General features: G+C 38.7%; 1 protein-coding gene across 5 annotated transcripts in view; it reads right to left on the bottom strand.

The window, feature by feature from the left end:
• Positions 1-17,193, bottom strand: part of CRY1 (cryptochrome circadian regulator 1) — a 38,857-nt gene that overhangs the window by 16,427 nt on the left and 5,237 nt on the right. The window lies entirely within an intron of this gene.

The following is a 17,193-nucleotide window of genomic DNA, read 5'->3' on the forward strand; positions in this document are numbered from 1 at the left end:
ACCAAACTGCACTGTCATTTAAGTTTCCATCTCAACACTATTCAACTCTTGAATGGACTAAAACACCTTCAAATCTTAAATGAAACTAGAAGTATCTTGTCACTCTGAATAAAAAGCACACAACTGAAAAAATCCCAACAAACCCAGGCAATCAGCTGTTGGCATACTGCTACTAAACTTAATCCAAGTCCTTCTTACAACACAGCAGCCTGAACTCTTACTAAAAGTAGCATACCAGAGGACTACATAGTCATAACCAGATGATCTTAAACATCTCTTCCAGCCCAAACCATTCTATAACTACACCTTTGGCCTTCATTTATAAAAATAGCTCTCTATATAACAGTTTCATGCATCTTGGCTGTAACCTCACCCAAATTATTTAATGAGCAAATCAGTAAATAATGAAAAAGAAAAAAAAAAGAAGGGGGGGTTTACGACGCGACACACAACTGCAAATCTGCAAGTCTTTAAGAGAAACAGGTAATTGCAGAAAGGATGTTGAGACAGGTCCACATGTGCAAAGATTTTTTACTGAGTATACTGAGTACAGTTAACTAAAGACTCCAATGGTGACAGATTTTGGGGGAAGAATAAAAACAAAAGGAAGGAGAGGAAAAGTGAAAGCTGTACCCTGCAGCTAGCTGAAAGAGAGATGCTGGGGGTCTCCAGATGAATGCCCTTCCCCTGGACTCCTCTCCAGTGTAACAGGTGGCTCCTCCACAACACTGTTTCCTCACAGTAACAATGCAGTTCTCACCAAGAGCTGCTCAAACTCTGCCAACTGTTCTTACTCGCAGTGCTGTTGGTACTCACCGAAGTGTGTGCTGATCAGGGCAGGCGCTGAGTCAGAGCCAGCCAGTCACCAGCCTCTGTGCACACACACCACTGGATGCCCTGCCGTAAACCAAGAGCTACACCCAAGGGGGGGGGTGGGGAGCAGAGGCGACGGCCACGCTGCAGGCCATTATTTCTGAGAGCACCTGCTGTATGTGTGTGTGCAAGGCCGCGAGGGTAACACCACAAGACCAAGGCAGGGAAAGCAGTGCCACGGAGCCCTGGAGGCATGGTGCCCGCTGCCGGGATGAAAATGTGCGGAGCTGCCAGCAACGGGCAGGCTGCACCACTGCGAGTGCCCACAGCACTACAAAGACCAAAGTGTCGAGCAAGCAGGTTTACTAAAATCAGGAGTTCACATAACACCTACGCTTTAAAGAATGAATCTTAAGAAATAACCGGTTACAAAGACAATGTTACACCTTCTAGGAGGTATACAGGTATACATGACTTGTAAATCTACTAACACTTTTTTACATTTTCTAGAGATTTAGCAGTTATATGTGATGACTACCTAACACAGATTGCTTCCAACTTTATATGGAAGAAAAGTATCAAAAATAATATATAGAAGGCTGGGTGAAAAACCCAAGAGCAGCTATTAAATACCTAAAATGTGCGGCTCACTCAACCTGAAAGGATAACAGCAGGCAAGTCCGAGGGGAAGCCAGCATGTAACAGCTTCTTGGCTGGCAACTATGCTCATATGTTTTTTGACTGGAACAAACCAAAAATTTGAAAAAAAACCCCAAACCACAAACAACTCTGGTAGTGAGACCGCGAAGTAAGAAAAGTAAAAGGGACTTCTGTATACACATTTAGTTAGAAGGCCCACAGGAGTCATTTTAAGAATCAGATGAGAATTACACATGCTTCTGTCCGACAGAACCTGGGCCCCACGTTCCCAGGCCAAAGTCACTTCCAGTTGGACTCTGGAAAGTACACCTTCATTTTATCATTTTTTTGAAGCCTGAAATGACAGACCTTATCATTAATCTTACTCATGTGAACCTTGCCTTCCAGGAGCACGTGCATTCACATATACTTCACAAATGGCTACGAAGACAAGCTGCAATAGTGCCCTGGATGCCTTTCAAACAGTCCAAAAGAGGGTTGGTTGGATTTCTTTTCTTGGTTTGGTTTGATGGGATTTTGTTAGTTGTGGTGGTTGTTTTGTTTTCTAAACTTTATATCACAGAATATAAGGAAAAAGGTATAAAGAGAAACTGGTGACATAAAATGCTCTTAACTATTAAAACTAAAAATCTGTCTTTCAGGAAACCATTAGGTTTTTTCCTATCAGCATTTCAATTTGCACTATTTTCTCAATCTCTTTCTTCCTACCTGACTGATCACAGCATACAACTTCTAATCTGTACTTGGCACAAAATCCTATTCAAGAAGATTACATGCACTGACCCAGTCTCCAATTCACATCCAAGATCCCTAAACTTGCCCTTAATACTGTTTAATCTCTATTCTGTTGATTCCCCAAATCCCCTCTATTATCTCTCAACTATCTCTTACCACACTCCAGAACTGGATCTCCACAGAACTCTTTCATGCATTTAACAGACATAATGGTGTAGACTCAAACTGTTAAATGTATGTAGGAAGGGAGCAGGAGAGCAGCCAGAGGACACACACACACTCCCCCAACCTGAACAAAACCAGAACAACAAAAAAAAAAAAAGCAAAACCACAGCTTCCATTGCAAGACTCACTGAAAGCACATTGTTAAAAAAAAAAACAAAACACATTAAACCTAGCAACCCTACGATATCTATATAACAGCAATGCAAAAGGATACCGCTTTTGACTTTCAGAACACAGCTTCAGTTTACAAGTGGGTACTCAGAATAAGCGTGCAGTTTATTAGGCATATTTGAATCTTTCAGACCAAATGTGTTTTAATAAAGTGTGCTTCAAATAATCATCTATTTTGCATTCACCAATTGTATTTATGCTATACCACATCTAAAGGCATTTTCTCATTAAAGTGTTAATAAAACTTTTCTAACATAAAAGCATTTACAAAGATTTACAGAACCATACAATAGTTTGAGTTGGAAGGGACCTTTAAAGTTCATCCAGTCCAACCCACCTGCAACAAGTCTTGCTCATTTAAAACCAAACCTCCTTAAATCACTGCTTTTAGATACAACCCCTGCCAAGAAACTTAATAGTTGAATCAACTGCTTGTTATAATCAAAGTTTTCACCTCCAGTTTTTCCCATGAGTACCTTTAAAACTTCCAGACACAGCACAGCATCTTTACTGTGGTGAAATGCATGCTAATTAATATCTAGTTTTAGGTATCACCATATACAAATTACTCTGAATTTAAGGAAGGAAAATTCTACCTTTCAGAACTTCTCCATTCATCTAACATGTTAATAAATGTCTGTGTGAATAGGCCTATGCAAAAGGAAATATTCTAATTATACCAACTCCCTGGGACAACTTTAATTCCTGCACTTGCTCTAATTTTGGCATGGCACTGTAATGCATTAAATTTATCTCCTATCCTAGCAAATTAATGTTTTACATATAACAAACTTTATATCAGATAGGAGTAATAACATATTCAGAACATCTACACCCCCCCCCCCCCCATATTAAGGCATAAGAAAAAATAACTAAATAATAATTCTCAGTTTTCAACAACACACTGTCAGGGTGAATTATTACCGGATCTGGAAGAGAAGAGGTTTTAGTTTACCAAGGTATCATTTTGACTGCTAACACTTGTTTGCAAGTGAAAATGGTTTTGAATTACTCTAATACTATGCAAGGACACTTGTTGCAGCACAGGTGTTTTGCTCAGTGCAGGCATTTAAACATAATTAAGAACAGCATTCTAGCATAGAGAAGGCAAAATTATTTGAGCTTTCTCTCTGAAGAGATATACCAAAATGCTCACAAACATGTTCCTTTCACAGTATAACACACATCAAAAAGAATGGTAACTTAGTCTGTGAACTGAAACCAAATATGAAATAAAAAGTAATTTCTTTTCAGTATATGAGCTCTTGAGGCGAAGTTTCTTCATAGCAGCTACAAAGTAAGAGCTACTAGGCTTGAAGCCTATACTTTACACCAGTGTGGCATTTAGGAGCTATGCAAACCTCTCCCTACAGTTACAGGTCTGCAATCTAAAACAACTTTTTCCTCTCAACCTAAAGGTCAATGGGCAAGCACTTTCTTTTTCGCTTTGAATGGCCATAAAAACTACATGACGTCATTAACAAGACAAAAATGATGCACAGATATTTTTAAAATCAGATTAGAGCATCAGCCCAGGTTTCTGCATCTGGTATTCAACTTTCCTCTAGTTTTGTACAAGGGAAAGTTCACCATTAATTTCACTGTAGCAAACTGCACAAGGTACATGCATGACAGAGACGATGGAGGCAGGCAGAAGAGACTGACTTATTGTAACACAGGAAAGATGCCGATGCAAAGCATACCTGTCTTCAAGCAACACTCTTAGAGGGCATTACACACATTTTGCTTAGCGTCATCTAACTACGATATTCAGAATTTTCATGAAAGCTTCTGAAGACCACATTTTTAAAAGATATATACATAAAATCTTAGCTGATTATTCCAAGAAACTCCATGATCTTCCTTGCTGCCAATTACGCAAAGTCTTGGGGTCTGAAATCTAACCTAAATGTTCTGCCCCCCTGCATCTTAAGAGTGACTGCCAGAAACTAGTTTGCACAATACTGATGATAATTTTAGCTACTATGCAACTGATACAAACCGGTACCATCAAGGCAGAAATTCAAAAAGTTAAGTAACTAATGGTTAACACAGTTAATCATTAACAAAATGAACAAATCTAAGCACTACATCATGCAGCCCTCCTGACTCTGCACTTAACATGATTAAAGACCTTCTCCAGGGAAGAAGTCAGGAGCAGTCTGTTAAAAAGGCAGCATTCTTATTTAGGAGACACACAAGAAGGAACCTTATAGACATACTGTTTAAGGCTACCAGTAAGTCTTGTTTGGCATTATTTTTAGGATTAATGAACACCCAGAAACCATAATCACACAGAACAATCCTTGCCAGTATGAAATGAGGACAGTTACTGGGAACTGAGGGGGCTTAAAATGCAGTGACTTCTCTTTCAGGCACCACTGACATCTGAAAATGGTGGTGCTAAGCCCTTAAGCATCTTCAGTTTCAGGTTTTTTTCTGAACTGATCCAAATTCTGAATTGAACCATTAGGCAAGGCAGGAGTGTTAGGCTGCACAGCCAGTATCACACAAAAGAAAGGAATCTAGTTGGGTTTCCTCATTCTGAGGAAGAAGTTTAGAAATCTGAGTGAAAAACACCCCAACCACCAGTGATAAAACTTGTTTCATTCCTAAGTTTAGTATTTTTACCTAAGACTGGCCAACCTGCAGCAACCCATCCAAACTTCCATTTAACTAGTCTTTTTAAATACCTTCTATCTACCCACTAGTCCTCATCCCAAACCATTGATTACAATCTCTCCAGTGAAAGAAAAGTGCTGTCAAACAAGAGACTCATGTCATTACAGGTATCTGACTGCCACCCAGATTTTGTTTACCAGAATTATCTTAAGCAGCCTAAAGTCTGCTAGTTTTATTTTCCCCATTCAATCTTTTTTTCCAACATTGCTATCAGATAATCCTCCTCCATCTTTCAAAGTTTAGTAGAGCTGGATTCAATAAAAAGAAAGAATATCACATACTGGTATAACATCAACCACTTTTTTTGAGTCGTTTACAGGATTAGACCATGACTATTAATAAATTACGCAACATTTATTTCTCTTCATGGGAAGAGAGTAAGGGAGCCTTTCTTTCTTATATATCTGCTATTTTGCCATATGTTCTGTTAGATCATTATGGAAGTCTGTTTCATTCAGATAAACATCATCTTCATACCACCTTCTACAGGAATCATAAGGCTGATTTCATCTGCCACAACAGAGTATGAGCCTCTGAGAAGCATCTCAAATTTCATGTACCTATATACAAATATTTAATATTTTATCAGTATACTTTCCTGCTTGATTGCCACCAACCAGTGTGTCTTAGCACGAGCAGTATATTCTTACGAAACTGTAAGAAGATTAAGCTCAGACAGGATTTAAGTGTTATGTACACTCCACCGCATCCTCTGGCAACAAGCCATAGTAATATTTTCCTATTACCAAATCAAGGTCACAGAGGCATGCCTTATTATATTACACTGTTTCAGCGAATACCACATACAACTTCCACATCCTAAAAAGGTATACAATAATACATTTCACAAAGGTATTATCCTTAAAGCTTATACACAAAAGCAGGAAAAAGTTCATGTTATTCAACTCTAGGTACTTAAGTGAAGTGGCTGTGGGAGCTAACTAATCTCCTGCAGGGTTGCTCTACAGTCAGTGGAGAAAAACCAGCTCCTTTAGAGTGCAATTCAGGACTTCAGCATCTTTCATAACTTAGTAAGAGCTGATCCACACGCAAAAACCAAACCAAACAGACCATGAAGTGTGTCACTCCACTTTTTTCCTCTAATATTTACTACTGTTATAACTTCCAAGACAAAACAGAGCTGTGATGGAGGAAGAATGCAAGATATACCCAAGCCCATGTACAGCTTAAATAGTCACAATTGCTGTAAAAGAGCTTCTTAAAAAAACAAATGCAGCTCTTTGCAAAAGGATTAAGGAAAGGACTTTGAACAATAATAGAATTTAAATGTTGCTTTCTTTCAAAAGTCTCCAAGCTGAGTCATGTTGGGTGCATTTTCTTTGAAGCTAAATAGTAAAGACCATTTCACATATGGAGTTGAACTAGAAAACCAACTACACCAAGCAATACTGCTCTATTAAGAGCAACAAAATAATTTGAATCTAACCTAGCTTACAATGGACACAAAGCTAGTAATTCCTTAGATATCATTCCTCATAAATTTCTTCCCAACTGAATGACCTTTTCAAGGTTAACATTCCCCAAAGGTAGGAAATAAAATTTTTGTCCTATTCAACAGACATTCATAATCTCCCAAATAGCGATCTGTATTTGCTTCCAATTTTGTGAGCCATACATCACAGCACAAATAGTGTATTTAGCTTCTATGAAGATCTGGATCTTAACTTCACATTCAAAGGGCACCTATTATTCATCTGAACTATTCCCATATAACTAGTAACCACACATCTCAAATTACTCGCTTGTTACAAAGGTCAGCCTCCTGGGTGATAGGCAACTAAGGCTCACAGCTTCCTCAATCTCACTCCCAGTGTCTTCCATTCTTTAATGTATATATTCTGTGATTATCTTTCTCTAATCCAAATCTGATAAATCAAAGTCCTTATTATTTGATTTTAATTCCTTATGCCTAACTCTTTCCAGAGAGAAACTAGGTGGATCCATAAAGGAAAATCCAAGAGCAAACAAATGTATTTGCTGGGGGGGGAACGACAAACAGCTGTGAAAATAGGACCTAGAAGCCAATTACAAAACTAAGCTACTTGGCAGTACAGAAATGCTCATATTTAAACAAATTTAAAATTCCTTATTCTCATGTACCCTAGTTCTCTTATTTAAATGAGCAGCTCATAAGGCTCTATGTAATTAAACCAGAGCTGGCCTGCTTTATAAAATAGTTCAGCCACGTTATTTTTGGCAATCTAAGCTGTCCATGAGAAAGTAATAGTTACGGCTCATTTCAAAAGAGCAAGCGCAATAACAGCACTATAACAAGATACAGACTTGCAACCTGATTCTGAAGGACAAATTTTATACTGCCCCTCATTTCCTTTAATAAAAGTCTTTTACTTCCCTTGCATTAAAACTACTTTAAGGTTATAATTACTGCTAGTAAGATTTTCACAGTTTTAAGTTTCCCAGAAATGAAACTGTGTTAAATGAATGTATTTCTCAACTACACTGTATAAATTGCAAGCCCTTAAGGTATAATTCCATGATCTCTGGCTTCCCATTATCTAAAAAAACAATAATCTATTAAACTAATAGAAGGGAATTAAGGACAGAGCTAAAATCTAAAAGCAAGCACAGAAATTGGTGTAAAGTTTCAAAACCAAGAAAAACTACCTGAAGCTATTCCTGAAAATATGAATTAAAAATGGCTGGATTTCATCTCTGCGGTGCCCACCTTATGGTGGTCAGCCATTCAACATTATCCTAACTTATCATTGCTACTCTTATGAATCAGAACACCAAAAATGTCTGAACTGGTCTTTCAAAGCTGAAATTAGTCATTTACATTGGAATACAGGGTAAACATGAACAAAATGTGTTCAGGCTTTTGAGTAATAATTATGTAGAAAGAACCAACATTTAAAAAAAAAAAAACAAAACAAACAAATAACTGAAACACAGCTTTTGTTCATTAAGCTGCATAAATCCAGAAAAACTCCACTGTCCCAAAGTTTCTTAGCATGAATAGATTAACAGAAGTAACGGTTCACTTCATGCCGCACAGGCCTTCCACCTCAAAGTCTAGAGCTGATGGAAAAGGTGCACGGAGCTCAGGAACATAAGCCCTGGTAAACAAAACTGAAATATAGCTTGAGGCATAATAAAGGAAAAAAATCCACATAACCTTTAGATAAGCATGCTGCCTTCATTTGCCACAACTGCAGCAGTTCACTGCAATACTGAAGGTCAGGACCAACAGAAAGTACCTCACTTGAAGTAACTAAATTAGTCTATACAACTTACATAGTAAAGTGGAACATTCTGATAACTAAAAATTGATATTCAATCATCTCTGCAGAAGTGACAGTAGTTTAGATGAAGAATTATTTTATGAAGAATGAAAAGTTTATGAGAACAACTATATTCTTATATTTTCCTCATTTTCCCCATCTACCCATTCCTTTCAGAAGATGGCTGTGAATGACAAAAATTCACCTCAGGAACACCAGCCACGGATATTTTTATTACTTTGACTGCTGAATGAACAAAGGTAAACAACTAGAAAACATCATAAACATCATCCTACACAGGATCACTTTATTTTTTCCAGCTTACTTGTGCCGGGGTCAGAATTAACAGCAACACAGAAGATGCAGCCAGGAACACTGCCAATTTGGGGGGGTGTGGGGTGTGGGGGGGTGTGCAGAGGGCACCAAGCCCACCTTCCTTAAAGCATACAAAAACTTTGTTTGAGACAAAGCAGTGAAAATAAGAGCAGTTGAATATCAAGACAAACTGTTAGAATTCCAGAAAAGAGATACTCCCACAAGAAAAATTTCTTTTTTTAAACTCCAAAGTTATTCCTATAGACAAAAAAGTAGGGGAGCATTTGTAGGCTCTGTACTCCGGAAACATAATCACCATTGATAAGCATTATGGCTATGCAGAAACTTCAAGCAAGAAGAGACATTCCCCACTAGAGGTCAAACGGAAGAAAAAAAAACTTATTTACTTTAATCCCTATACATGCAACAACAAAGGGCAAGACCAAAGAGGGGGAAAAGAAGGGGGTGGGGGGTGGGACATGCAGGGGGAGTCTACAGTCTGCAGCTTTCATTGCTATGTCTCATAACCTGATCGTTTCCTTACACAATTCATAAGAAGAACATTTCAATATGAATCAACAAAAATAGTTTCCTAAAGTAGGTCGTTGCTGCAGCAACCAGGCGCTGTTTGGACTACTCCCCGCCACAATGACCTACTTTTGCAGTTAATACGTAACCACTGTAGTAGGACCCGAATTTCTTCTTCCCTTCAGAGCCACTCCAAGAGGATTTCCGTACCACAGCCAAACGTTAATCCTAACCGGGAGAAAGGCATCAAGCAGGTACAAACAGCTGGTGGGTTCCGTTCCTCTGTGTCATATTTAGATCTGTTGGCTGCTAAAGGTTAAGTGAAACCTAATGTGTGCTTAGAGTTCATGAAGCACCGAGCCAATGTTCAAAACCGGAGGAGCTGATTAAAAAAACAGAAGGGGAAGGTGTCAAAACAGCAGCTCATGAACAATGTGTCCCTCAGAGCCAACAGCTGGTGGCAAGCTTCAGCCCAAACAGGCTGCCTCAGTACTGCCATCCAAGCACAAGCTAACGGACATAATCCTTTATTACAGGTCTAAATAACATAAATCTGCATAAAAGAAAAACCCTTGGGAATGACCGGTAAAGATAACACGTTTTTAAACCCTGTTCAACGCTGCGTGGACTGTGGAGTGGGGACATGCAAAGGTACCACACAAACCCAGGAAGTAATGTTTACAATTACTTAATTTCCTGTTTATTGTTGCTGTTAATAACCACTAATCTTATGACAAAGAAAAAAAGGTCACCAGTGCAACTTCCCATTGCACTATATTTTAACCTCATGAAGGAAATAAAGATTATCTCTCTAGAAATAAACCTACAAGCTTCAAACATCGATCACACTGACCTGTACATAGGTATTTTTTTTATCAATTCCTGCAACCCCCAAGTTCAAAAGCTTTCATTCAAAGTAAAAATTTAAGAGGCAGGCACAAGAGACTAACACTACTTCCAAGCCTAAGACAACTCATTCCAACAAAAGGCAAGCTATGCATAACCATACAGTACATCCTAATTAAAACTTCAGTTAACAGAAAGATTCAGACAGATATAGCTCATACTAATAAAGTAGAAAAACAAAGCACATGCAGCAAAGCTCTCCAAAACTTACTTTACCTTAAGCCTTCTCAAAACTTTTAAGTTCAGCAGGAAAAATGCTAGCATCAATGGCAACATGGTACTGCAAGTATAAAAGTTTTTGCAGCTTCCCCCCACACTTTCACTTGTAAGTCATATATGAGATAATTCCTTCTGCAATTCTCATACTCCTCAAACAGAACAAAAAAAAACCCTAAAAATTATTTTTATTTTATCATTGCACTTGACAAGCCATAGAGCAGCAACTGCAAAGGTAGGATTCTGGAAGAAAGATGGAGTAGTAGAAATAAAAAAAAAAATACCACAGAATTATGGAAAAAATCAGAAAGGCTGCTGCTGCAAGAGCAAGATCTGATCACTAGCATCACACTTCAGTTTGAAAGCATGACCTCCAATGCCAAAAAAGCAAGCTCCGTTGTGCTGTCTCATATGGTAGTAGTAAAGAACTGGAGTCAAACTTTCAGTAAATGCAGCTTTGAGGAACTTTTCTTTGGCAAACCAACACAGTGTTTCAGAGTTGACACTGAAAAAGAGACGCTGGTGGAGTTGTATTTCAAAGAGTGCAGAAAGCCAAAATCTGAAGTATAAAAATAGGAACATCCACACTGTCCCCACAAACTCATGATTTTCTTCACGATTTAGAAGAAAAACACAGTAATGATGAAATAAAGTACTTCTCACCAGTAAATTTATTGCCAACCAGCTAACAGAAAGGAAATTTCATTCAAATTAAATAACCCTGTTCACTGAAAACCACCATGACTGTATGATCAAAACTAATTTTATACAGGTCTCCTCAAATTAGGAAAGCCTTAAAAAAAAGGGGGGGGGGGGGAATATACTACAATTAAAGCTAGACTAGCAATAGCACAGTGATTTACAACTTTTTCCTTTGTAATAAACTGAAGGTTTACTACACATTAGTAGATGTTTCCAGTGAAAGAGTATGCTGGAGAAAAGAAAATTAGTTAAGTCACTCACAATGAGTCATTAGATAAAGGTTTTATTCTTCATAAAATAATTCTTCATGAGAACAACTATATTCTTATATTTTCCTCATTTTCCCCGTCTATCCATTCCTTTCAGAAGATGGACATGAATTACAGAAATTCACCTCAGGGATATCAGTCACGGATATTTTTATTACTTTGACTGTTGAAAGAACAAAGGTAGACAACTGGAAAACATCATCCTACACAGGATCACTTTATTTTTTCTAGTTTACTTGTGCCGGGATCAGAATTAACAGCAACACAGAAGATGCAGACGGCAACACTGCCAATTGAATGGAAATAAAAAAAAAAAAAAAAAAAAAAGGAAAAGGGGAAAGGGGGCACCAAGCCCACCTTCCTTGAAGTGTATAAACTTTGTTGGAGACAATGTGGTTAAAATAAGAGCAGCTGAATACCAGGACAAACTGTTAAGACATATGGGGACTAAAGCAAATAAGATTTGTTTTTCTTCAGTTTAATAGGGAACTACGGGAGAGGGTCCAGCAGAGGCCGCAAAGATGGTGAGGGGACTGGAGCATCTCCCTTTTGAGGAAAGGCTGAGAGAGCTGGGCACATTTAGCCTGGGGAAGAGAAGACCGAGAGGAGATCTTACCAAGATCTACAAATACCTTAAGGGCAAATGTCAGGAGGATGGGGCCAGGCTCTTTTCAGCAGCGCCCAGTGACAGGACAAGGGGCAATGGGCACAAACTGCAGCACAAGATGGTCCAGCTGAATATGAGGAAGAACTTCTTTGAGGGCAACAGAGCAGTAGGACAGGCTGCCCAGAGGGGTTGTGGAGTCTCTTCCTTGCCTGGATGTGACTCTGTGCAACCTGACCCAGGTGACCCTGCTTTACAGGGGGTTCAACTAGGTGGTCATCCAGAGGTCCCTCGCAACCCTGACCATTCTGTGATTTAAGGAAGCATTCACAGGATTTGGGATATACTGGGTAACAGCAGAAAACAGCTACACTGTCTAAAAGGAAACACAGATAAACCACAGTTAACTATATCTTACTAAGCCTGTCATCTACTGACAAATAATGACGGAAAGCCACAGGAATTATGCCTAGGCAACCCAAATAAAACAAATAATTCAGGTTACATCCTTTGCTTGATCATCCTCATTAAGACCTGGATAGTTTCAAACCCCTTGAGTTCACTAATAGAGACTTAGAAAAACAAAGAACAAAACCAAAATGCAACCTCCTCCCCAAAGACCCTTCTGAAACCTGGATGGCAAAAATTACTCCGTAAAATATTTTATTTTAAATGCATATCTCAATTTTACAGATGTAGAATCATGCTGCTCTCATGAGAGGGGAAGAAGGGTAACAAAAGTAGGCAATCTCTGTTAAAAGCTGTATTGTTCTCTTTTCTACTTTAAGACTACTAGAAAAAATTAGTTTCTTTAGTGTCAAGAATGTGAAATATGAAGGAAAAAAAATGTAAAAAAAAATAATCACTTGATGCCACAGAATTTACAGACAGAAAATTTCAACTCCAAGTAATCTCACAAGGTAACAAAGGAAAGAAAACTTTCACTCCATTCTTCAATCAATCCAATGTATTGGAAATCAAATCATTCACTATTTTTAATGCCAGCTGCTCTATAAAAGGGAGCCTCACAAATCTCTATACACTTCTCCAGTACTTCAGAACTGCACAGATGGCGAAACTGAGATAAAGCTTGCCATGGTGTTCTATGTCTTTAGCGTATAGAGAAATTGTGCAGACCATGATCATGTTTTACAAACTATACAAGGCACAAAGCAACCTACCTACATGGAGTTACCTGTTTATTTACTCATCTTTCTGATGAAAGTTGCCCTATTTCTGTTCTTTCAATCATTATTTTGCCCCTATCAACTGCAGCACAGTTTACCCTTCACCTAGAAGGTAAGTAGAATATTGGCATTGGCATTAAGAAAGAAAAAATATCTGCAAGCACTGAACTCCACAGGTTCCTTTTTATAAAAAAAGTAAAGCATTTCCTAGGTCATGAATTCCATGCTTTGGATAGATAACAGACAGAAAAATCCAGGTTTTCCTTACAGGAGTTGTTCCTATGTAGCCTGTGGTGTAGATATTTCATCTCCATCACTGAAGAATCAATAACATGTATTCATACTTCACAACTTCCCCATCTGAACTTAAACAGACTTTTTCCAGTATTTTCAGTTTTCCTTTTGAAAGGATAGGAGTCTGTGTTCTGAAAGGAATCAAACTTACAGTGCAAGAATTTTGCAGCCTTTACTCTTCACGGCTGTGTAAGAGTCAAAAACATACCAACAGATGTTAAAAAAAGGAATGCATGTGACTGAACAATAAAGGAAATGCTTTCCTATTTTATCTTGGTGTTTCTTGATTTTTAAGTTTCAACAGCAGGCCCAGAAAATTTCTTCAGTTGAGTTGCAGAAGAAAACTGCTAACAAAAGCTCAGGTGCACATGATATCACATGCCTGTCAACACAGAAATCAGACTTGCAGGACACATCCTGACCAACATCCAACTGGAAGAAATCAGTTCCGTCTCTGGTGATCTGAACAGGTCCCATGCTATTGTGAGGAACTTGTTGCATTAGCACTTTTCAAAGAGATTACAAGCAACATTTTGACACCTAAATTAACTTTTGAAACCCTGAGTATAATGACATTCTTATATCCTACCCAGGTTTACCAATATAGACCTTCAGACCTCTCAATTACTAATGGAATTTAAAGAAAAGAAAAAAAAAGAATCAAAGTATAGAATTTAAGGAAGAAAATGCTTATTCTAAGAAACACTGTTCACTGCAGTTCTGCTACTGCCTAAATTAATGCTAACAAAGCTCATGTGTTAATTTCTATTATCTCTCCATTAGTAATTGGTATGCTTTCAGATTCTTAACTGTTCCAAAAGTATACATACACATGTAGGCTTTTGCCACAGCTGTCTCCATTTACACATACACTTGAAACAGAACATTGCAATATTGACCTGGTGTCCCCAGTCCTTTCTGGTCCATCCTTCACTTCCACTCAAGCTTTATTCCTGCATAAAGAAGCATTTACACACACAAAACTCAAAGCAGTGAAAGCAAATGCTTAATGGTGACCTGAAAATTATACATGGAGGCTTCGGGGTTAGAAGAACATTGCAATTATAGTTCACCTGTTGACCTAGATTGCAAAGAACTTGAAAGCCAGAAGTATACCAAAGCACACAAACTAACCTTGCTCCACATTTCAATCACAGCTCTGAAAAATGTAAGTAAAATGTGTTGCACCAAAACACCATGAGGTCCTTACCCTGGTACTCAAATCAAGCCTTTTCCTAGAGGTAACCAAAGGCACGGCTATTAAACTTGCTAAAATGTGATATGCAGATTACTAAAGTAATAAACACAAAGCCACATACTCCCACACTACTTACACAACCAATTCATGCTCAAGCTGACTTTTGCCTTTTTAGGTCATCATGGGAAGGTGACAAAATTCCCTAAAATAAAGTTTATTTCAATATACAAATTAATACATCACAAACTTTACATGTGACTTCCACATGGAAAAAATGCAGCTTGACCTTCCTCCTATCATGGGTTATATAACTAACCTGAAAACCTGCCAGGCATTAAGAGAGTATGGAAAAAAATCACCTTCCTTGAACATAAAGGTTTCAATGCTGTAGATGAACTGTCAGAAACCAAAAAGTTCAGGTGATACAATGATAAACAGCTTTTTCTGCAATATTTGCATTATGAAGTATGTTTAAAGAGTAGCTTCCATTGGTAGGAACACGGACATTTTCATAATCTGGAGGAAAATACACTTTATTGCATAAAAATAGCCAAAAGGGGATAGTAATATGTAAAATCATTTGCTTTGAAGAACTGATGCAGAATTCTTTGACACTGCCACACACTGATCTGTTGGGGAAAAAAAAATAAAATAAATCTGTATTCTTGACTGCCTAAAAAAAAAAAAAAGCTGCTTTCATGTTCCTCACAGATGGTGTTTGTTGGGACTTATCACCCTCTCCTTTTATGACCAGAGGAGGTAACACCACAAGTTGCAGACAGATTACCTTCCCCTGCTCAAATAATGTGATCTATTAAGGCTTACATAAAATGAAATAAAAATAGATTTCTGGTCCCAAGAGAAGGAAGACTGAAATAATCCTACAGAATTGCTTCAAGATAGCATTTATCCCTTGATACTCAAGGTCCACCTGCTACTCTAACATATCAAAAACACTCTACCCAGATCTTCTCTTGATATCCTCAAATTTAGTGATCAGTGATGCATAACGAGATCTCCAAAACCTGAAATCTTCTTAACCTGAGGAATTAAATTCCTTCAAGATCAATCTTGCAGTCAAAAAGCAAATTGTATAAACGCTCACAATAATTTTTCTGGCCTATAACTTGTTTTTTTAAGTAGCAGTTGTTATTGAACACATCATATAAAATTGGATTTTCAGTAGCACCTGCTCTTTCCAGACCAGCCATTGCAGACTTCCTATCCAATTTAACAAGTTACATTACAGAATCTAGCGATACAAGATCACTCACCAAAATAAGCAAACAAGCACAGTGTAATTTCTCAGATGGCTGGGTTATTTCTCACATTCTGACAAAAAATAAATCCAGCCTTTCCCCTATCACAGTAAAAAGCCCAATACTTATTCTTGACAATATAACTTCAAAGGGTGTCAACAAATGGCAAGCCACAGAAGAAATTAATAATCACCTTCCAAAAAACACCTGATGGTTACTACACATGTGAGCAATGCAGGTCACAGTTATATGGCCATTTTAATCTGGTTCAGATTCACATGCGCTGAAAGAAATGGTACCTACCCTTCCCACTCTCGCCTCTTCATTACTACTACCGTGACCTTTTTGCTGGCACAATCTACCACAGAGGTAATTCCACCAAAACTGGTAACTAATCTCTTTTGGATGGGTTGATGAGCTAACCTGGTTCACCACAGGGCTGTGTGTTATCACGAAAGGGTGGAACCACCCTTTTCATTAACACTGCAGGATTAAAACCGTGAGGACATACGTCAGTGTGGTTCAGTGACGTACTTTGTAAATCATAGACTAGATCATAACAAGATGAATTACAGAAGGAATTGCTGAACTCTCGGCACTCTGGGGGGAGACAGGGCTTTCTGTGAAAGAGGACGGGGGGCAGCCACGACACGTGGCACTGAAAGGTCTCTCCATTCTAACCCCTGGTACCACTGAACTCCCATCTGAACACACAGCTTCTGAAAACAAGTTACCGCTCTTCGATAACAGATCTTGTAATTTACAGATTAATTACTCTCCATTTAGTGGGCTGGCTGGACAGAAGTGCTCCAGGTTGCGCACTGCACTAGAGTTGCAGCCACTCATTAAAAGGTATGATGAGTTGTGCTGGCTTTTGCGTGGCAAGGTTTTGGTAGCAGGGGGCACTACAGGGGTGGCTTCTGTGAGAAGCTGCCAGAAGCTTCCCCCATGTCTGATGGAGCCAGTGCCAACTGGCTCCAAGACAGACCTGCCACTGGCCAAGGCCGAGCCAATCTGCAATGGTGGTAGCGCCTCTGGGATAGTGTGTCTAAGAAGGGGGTGGGGGGGGACGCACTGTGCCACAGAAACTGCAGCCAGAGAGAGGAGTGAGAGTGTGAGAGCAACAATTCTGCAGACACCAGGGTCAGTGCAGAAGGGCAGGAGGT

This window comes from Falco rusticolus, chromosome 5 (genome assembly GCF_015220075.1).
Source record: "Falco rusticolus isolate bFalRus1 chromosome 5, bFalRus1.pri, whole genome shotgun sequence".
NCBI lineage: Eukaryota > Metazoa > Chordata > Aves > Falconiformes > Falconidae > Falco > Falco rusticolus.